General features: G+C 35.7%; 1 pseudogene; it reads left to right on the top strand.

Moving 5' to 3' along the window:
- Positions 1 to 417: 417 nt before the first annotated feature.
- On the top strand, positions 418 to 3,848 carry LOC107686973 (lectin-like; annotated as a pseudogene).
- Positions 3,849 to 7,893: the final 4,045 nt, after the last annotated feature.

The raw sequence follows: 7,893 nt of genomic DNA, 5'->3' as shown, positions 1-7,893 counted from the left end.
TACATCTTTAACTAGCCGTTAATTTATCAATTGAATGGGTGACCTTATCCTCATTAATCATTCAAACATTTGCCCCCCCTGAGAGAATTGGCAGGAGCCACCACTGGGCTCAAATATATATCAAACTGTATTTTTATCGTTCTCCAAATAAATTCAGCTCAGTACCACATTAGAGAATATTTATTATAATATTTATGTGGAAAATGCTGTGGAACCGCGTGTATTTTTGAGGCTTCATGGTGCCGCGAAACTAACACTGGCATACATTTAACTAGAAAATACGTCTCTGTAAACCATACTTGTACTCTTCTTGGACAACATACATATTTTTACACATATTAAACCAATAAATACAAAAATTTACTTACTAAATTTGTTGACTGAGAAAGTTTCCAAACTGTGGAGAAGCTCGCGAAGATGGCTGACCAGCTTCTTCTGTCTGCAACGGTCTTCACGAGTTCTCGTGATAAGTGATGTTGAGCACGTGACATCGGTATTGAATTGATTCAACACATTTTTTTAAGTTGAGAGGACAAATACTCTAGTTCAGTCAACTTACAAACTAGTTGAGACAGTGAAAACTTAAAATGTTAAGTTGAAGGAACAAATTCAGTAACTGTAAGTTGTCAACATAAAAAAATAATTTGAAAACTAAACTGCTAAATAATTGTTTACAGTGTAGTTGCACTCAATTTGCTACATGTTACTGTACTATTGTTTTGCACACAAGTCAGTATTGCACACTCGCACATACAGATGTACATAGTCTATATTTCTATATTTACATAGTCTATATTTCTACTTCTGCAACATAGTTTTACTTTTGTTAAGTTGAGAGGACAGCCACTCTAGTTCAGTCAACTTACAAACTAGTTGAGACAGTGAAAACTTAAAATGTTAAGTTGAATGAACAAATTCAGAAGATGCAAGTTGTGTCAACTTAAAAAAAAATCATCGAAACAACTAAAATGCGAGATCATTTTTTAGTGTTCTGCTATCCTTCCAAAACTTCTAAACTTGTCTGACTCATGTTCCCAACATTTTCCCAATACTTTTTTAATTGGATGAGTTTCATCATGTCCCTTTACAGAAATCCAATAAGTCAACATCAACTTGACTCTTCTAATATCAAGTGGCAGCTCTCTCATTTCTACCTGTAAGGCAGGAATAGGAGAAGATCTAATCGCTCCACAACATATTCGTAATGCTTGTGACTGTATCATTTCTACTTTCTGCAGCAAACCTTTCGACGCTGACCCATATGCTATACATCCATAATCTATAGTTGACCTAATTAATGCGAAATATATTTTTTTCCAATGAGTGATGCCTGGCGCCCCAATCTACCCCTGCTAAACATCTTAATATATTTAAAACTTTTTTGCATTTATCAATTATTTTTTGTATATAAATTGCAAACGTCAGTTTTGAATCAAACCATACCCCCAAATATCTTATCACATTCACTTGTTTACCGTATAGCTTTAATCTAATATTAGGACTTTCTCTCTTTTTTGAAAAACAAATATACCTGTGTTTTTGACACTGACAAACGAAATCCTCATTTATCAGTCCATTTTTCCACTTTGCATTAATTGCATTCTGCATACTTTTAACCACATATTGAACATTCCTACCTCTCTTCCACAGTGCTCCGTCATCTGCAAACAGAGACTTTTCAACTCCTAAACTAACCTGGGGAAAAATGGCATTAATCATTATATTAAATAAGACCTATTCCTTCCATTACAAATGTAGCCACTCCCCCTCCTACTCCAGAAAGTCTATCCCTACGCACATTATTATAACCCTGTACTTTAAAATCCAACTGAGGTTTAAGCCAAGTTTCCTGGATACAAATTACATGAGGTTTATTATCCTGTTCTGCAATAAATTTTTTAAATTCCTGACCGTTTGAAATTAAGCTCGTTGCATTCCACTGCAAGATTATTAGCACCATTAGGATCCACCACATGGTGCCTGCGAGCTTTCCATTTGCATCTTTAATTTATCATTTATCTGTTCTACTGAAACCCCTTCAACATCCAGATATTTTTCTGCAGCCTTAATAATAATTTTAATCCTCTCAGTTCTACTCTCAGTTTGCGCTGAGCAGTTCACTACCTCTGCCAAAAATTTAACAAATGAAATCTGGTCGATTACTAAAAGTTTTCCATTCATAGTTCCTCTTCTATGGTCAAATTCATTAATTGGAAGATTCAGTTCCATTCTTTCATCACTTTTACATTTTGACATCTGAACCTTTTTGAGAGCCTCTGCATAAGTCAGACCTTCTGTCGCTCTCACATTTTGAACTTTCGCAGCTTCTTTCCTGTATTGACATCCCCCATAACCTGCACTGTGCTCCCCTCCACAATTACAACCCTTTAGCTTTACATCTTGTTCACATTTACCATATTCATGATTTCCTCCACATCTGGCAGATTTCCCTCTACATACCACTGCAACATGTCCATACTTCTGACAATTGTAGCACCTCAGTGGTGGAGGGATGTATGGTCTAACTGCATAGCTAAGAAATCCAATAACGTTTAATTCACATTACAGTATATCTATTTGGTCATTTCATAATTCTACCCATTATTCCTTAATGTACCCCTGATAATAATTATCAGAAAATGCAAATATTGTTGACAGAAAACACCTGACCAATAAACTGGCCAAAATGTGTGTATATGTTATACTTCCTGAGATTACCTGCTTTGAGTGGATATCAACAGTGTTAGTAGATTAACAGAGTGAAATTTTACAAATGCTTTCAAAAGGTCAAGAAATATACCCACATATCATATTTATGAAATTCTTATAGGTTAAATATTTGATTCTGTCATTTAGGGTTTGTTGCTGATCATGTAAATGTCATTGGTCAGTGTCCTATGCCTCAGTCATGTAGTAAGCATGGCTTCACTGATTGGTACAAAGTGCAGTCACTGTGTCAGATACTTCAAAAAGCCTCTCAACTTCACTGATGCTGAGGTATGTCAGCACTGTTTTTCTTTATTTTTAAAGATTGTTACATATTAAAGAGATTTCAATTCTATTATTCCTTAAATTACTTTCTCCACCGTTAAAATAAATCACCGTATTGTGAGGTCATTAAATGTTCTTCCTGTGTCCTATCCAGTTCAGCTGTATGAAAAAAACACCCTGGTGCACATCTGGTGTCGGTGCATAGTAGTAAGCATAATGATTACTTGCTCTGCATTGTGAAAAAGTTTAACCCAAACAACCTGCGCATCTGGCTTGGAAGCTTTGAACTTTTTAAGGTAAAAAGACTTTTTGTGAGGTTGACAAATAGAGGGAGCGAAGAAAATGAACTGAGTTGTTTTGCTAATCTGTTTTTCAATGACATGCACCCACTATAGTTTCTCACTACCCAAACACCTTTTCTATCGGTTTCCTTTTTTAAAATCTCTTACTCATGTCTCAGACTGATACATTTTTTGGATCGATGGATCCATCTGGGTTTATGAAAATTGGGCATGTGGTGAGCCCAACAACGTCTACATTAACCATGAGGAATGCTTGGAGATGAACTGGAAAGGTAAGAACAGAAAGGCAGAGGGAACAGGTGAAAAAAATGAATGGGCTATACGATAATCATATTCAACTGTAACTAAATGCAAGGTAAAATATATTATAGTGATATTGAGGCAGTGTGGCCATTTAAATGAAACCATTTTCAGGCTTTCTGATAAGACACAATGCAGCAGGTAGGCTACACTGATTTCTCCATTTCACTGTCCCTCACCTTTTCAGAGATTGGCAGATGGAATGACGACTCTTGTTTTGTCAAGAAAAACTACATATGTGCCTTCAAACAATAAGCCATCTTGCAGACTCGGAGTAGATGGAGCATTTTATCTGGCTATCATCCCATAAAACTTTTATCTGAATAAAACGATTTTCTCTGCATTCTGAAAAAGAAAAAAAAGAAAACCTTTAAAATTATAAATAATTTTTGCAATCAAAATATTTTTTGGATAAAGGACAAAAAAGGACACTGGTTACACACAAAATTTAATATTACATTATATTTTGCATAATAATAAAGGCTATGGAAAAAGAGAAATTTACTGTGCTGTAGGCTACAGTTAATTAACAGTCATAAATGAACAACTTTCATAGAAAAAAAGGAGAAACATATGCTATACAATTTACAAATACGGAGGCTGGATGATAATCTGGCAAGGGATTAGAAATCTCCCTTGGAAAATAATCATAGCAAGGTGCCACCTGGCGAAAACAAATTAACAAGTCAGAAAACACAACGACAAATCAGACAAACCGGAAGAGGTAGGTATAGTTTGAGACAGCGCCTTTGGTTTGGGATTACTCACCACTGACTGGACGAGACATCTGTCAATCAAGGTATACAGGAAGAACAGCAGAGTCGTGTTAGAAAGTTCGGAGATTAAAGTAGATCAGATTAAATGTATTGAATGAATTGCGTTTACTATGGAATAAAACATACGGAATGTCTATTTACACTTAGTGCAAATAGCCTGCCTTGCTGGCAGAGGCTATGTACAATAATTCCGCCCTGCAACGTGTTAGTGGGATAGTCAACACTTTAAAAGCAGCTATGGTCCGTCAACTCAAGTGGCGCAGATGGTTAAGCGTGTGTCGTAGGCTACTTAACGTGGTCGATCCAGCTTCAAATCCACCTTTTGCCGAACTTTTTTTTCTCCCTTTTCAAATCTCGTATTTGCAATGGATTCTATTTACACTAAGTGAAAATAGCAGTATTTTTAGCAATATGCTATTTACACTAAGTGCAAATACCTATTTACACTATGTTAAAATAGCAGGATTTCTACTATCAAGTATACTACTTGTTGCAAATAGTGGCAATTATCTGCTGAAAATAAATGCCTTTACGATGTGATACGAGATTTGAAAAGGGAGAAAAAAAAAAGTTCGGCGAAAGGCAGAATCGAACCCGGGTCGATCACGCCAAAAAGGCGACGACACACACTTTACCAGCTGTGCCATTGGAGCTGATTTTTAAAAGTTGCGTGACCCAATCACACGTTGTAGATAGGAATTACTGCCAACAGGGCAGGCTATTTGCACTAAGTGTAAATAGACACTCCGTATGCTTTATTCCATAGTAAACGCAATTCATTCAATACATTTCATCTCAGTTGCTTTAATCAACGAACTTTCTAACACGACTCTGCTGTTCTTCCTGTATACCTTGATTGACAGATGTCTTGTCCAGTCAGCAGTGAGTAATCCCAAACCAATGGCGCTGTCTCAAACTATACCTACCTCTTCCGGTTTGTCTGATTTGTCGTTGGGTTTTCGGATTTGTCCTAGTGTTTTCGGACTTATTTTGTTTTCAAATTTGTCATTGTGTTTTCTGACTTATGTTTTCTGAATTATTTTGTTTTTTAGATTTGCATTTGTGTTTGTAATTTTTGTTTTCAGAATTGTAATTTGTTTTGCACTTCTCGGCCACTGTAGGGAAAATGCAAAAAAAATCCATCTTTCAAAATGTATTTGTTTCCCAAATATACGGTGATAAACCTATAATAATGATTTATATTTTAGAGGTGTTGGGACGGACTTCGCGGGAAATTCCGTACATAGGCTACATCATTTGCCCGCCATATAAACCGCTGTGGCGGAATTCACAGTTGTAATGGATGCAATCCCTCAGAAAGTTTTGATCCTTCTCAGAAGTGCATCACAGGAGGAAGATTTGAATTTTGAAGAGATCAAGAGTAAAATATTTATTGGGAATACAAATATTATACAAAATAGACTCTCAAATATCTATACTAGGAATATACTTAATAACAATTAGGAATATTGTTTATCCTCCAGCTCGCTTTTTCTGGTCTTCTGTATTTGGAGATGTGAACTGGCGTAAAGCTTGGAGAACAGTAGACAAATTCTATATTAATAAGGTAAAAGAGGTTTCTTTTAAAATAATGCATAGAACATAAGTTAAACATGTGCTGGAACGCTTTAAATTAGAAATGGATTACTCTTGTGATTTCTGTAAAGGTGAAAAGGAAACTATTTTTTCCATTTATTTTTTTCACTGTATACATACAAAAATATTTTGGATTGGAGTTAAGAAAATATTTTCTTATTTCTTTGCAGTTGAGTGGATTTGATGTAATATACTTCAGTGATTATGGATTTGACAAAGATAAAGCATATCTCATACAATTGTTAATTTTAATGATGAAGTTTCATATTCATAAAATAAAGTGGTCAGGCTCCAAACCAAACTTTTCTCATTTTATAAACGATTTCAAGTTGTATTGTAAGGTCATGTGTAAATGCACAAGTAAAAAGGCTATTAGAACTCATAATATTGTAAGCAGGTACTGAAAAGTAGGAACATGTTAAGGAGGTGGCAGATGTTTAGGTAGCTAGCTTGAAGCCAGTGGGGCTGTCGGTAAGAACAGGTCCAGTCTAGTCAAACCAGGTATATGAAAGTTTATTGTACATCCAAGGAGTTTTGGTGCATGTAGATGTGCGTGTGGTTTCTATAAAGGGGAACACATATACAGAGTTTTAGCACTAAACAGTGCTAAATAAGGTACAAGGCAACCATAATGTTCCATCAACTGCACGTTAACTAAAGCACATGCCTAAACAGGAACTTTGAGCAAGCATGAACAAACACATTTAAGCCAAACTTAAGTCATACAAAACAATATTTGAGCATCAAACAAAGGCACTTACATGGTCAATTACACACACGCAGGAAAAACAGAATGAAAGGAGTAAAACTCAGTCCTCTGCACAGTACAACCACATGCAACAAAAAGCGTAGGCTGTGGACACAGGTGCAGCTAATAAAGTCTGTGAGATAGCTCTAATTGGTTTGAGATTGGGTGGGTGGAGCTTGGGGCTAACGGAACTGAACAGGCTAAGGGGGGTGTGGCACTGCTTTGAGGGTGCAGCTTAGGGACACAACAGGTACAACAGGTATGCTATTGTATAAAGTGACACCCCAAAAAGTTTTTTTTTGTTTGTTTTTGCTTTTTGTCTATTATATTTTGTTACTGTCCTCTGGCACGGTTTCATTATATTAATGTTGTTCATCTTTTTCTATTTTTCTTTTACATTTGAATGTTTCTCGTTGTATTGTTCTGATGTATGGCATAATTTAAAACATTTAAAAAAATAAACCGCTGTGGCTACTGTGGCGTGCAAGTAGCGTAAGATGAAAGTTTGTTGTCACAATGAAAAAGAAAAATCGACCATGGATCATTCAGAATAGCGACCTTACTTACCTTCACCGTTTGTAAACCATTATTTATTTGTCTGTTTTGATAAAATGTTTTGTATGCTAGGGTACATTAGTGCCTCGACCCTCATTCATCCACGCACAGGAGCAGTGCCGGAGCTCAACCAAAACATCTTGATCTTGATCTTCATCAAGACGCATGGATGCAGTTTTATTTTTAACCGCTAGATGGCCAAAACAGTAACTATCTATCATGGTTGGACCTGCAGTTCTTCGTTTGACTTGATATCCTTTTTAGGTAAAGAGCATCCATTGACTGTGGCATAGTGAAACGAACATACAGGCCAAAGTATGTTTTAACTTTAGCTGGCTTTAAATGACCAACTAGTTTTTTAATTACATGTTTTATCATCCTGTAGATGAGCTAAGGATAATTTGTATCATTTAGAAAGTTTAAACAAATTTATCTTAGCTGTACGGTACCTAAATAAATGATTAGGCTATAAGTTTAAGCAGTATCATGAACCTTTAACTGTGATATAATATATATTTAAAGAAGACCCTACCCTTATGAAAATTAACCATGGTTTTACTACCTAAAAAAAAAAAGGTTACTAAAGTTAAACCATGGTAACCACAAATTAACAATAGGCCTCCCT

Source organism: Sinocyclocheilus anshuiensis, unplaced genomic scaffold (genome assembly GCF_001515605.1).
Source record: "Sinocyclocheilus anshuiensis isolate Anshui unplaced genomic scaffold, SAMN03320099.WGS_v1.1 scaffold2969, whole genome shotgun sequence".
Classification (NCBI taxonomy): domain Eukaryota; kingdom Metazoa; phylum Chordata; class Actinopteri; order Cypriniformes; family Cyprinidae; genus Sinocyclocheilus; species Sinocyclocheilus anshuiensis.
This window is presented reverse-complemented; position numbering and strand designations above follow the sequence as displayed.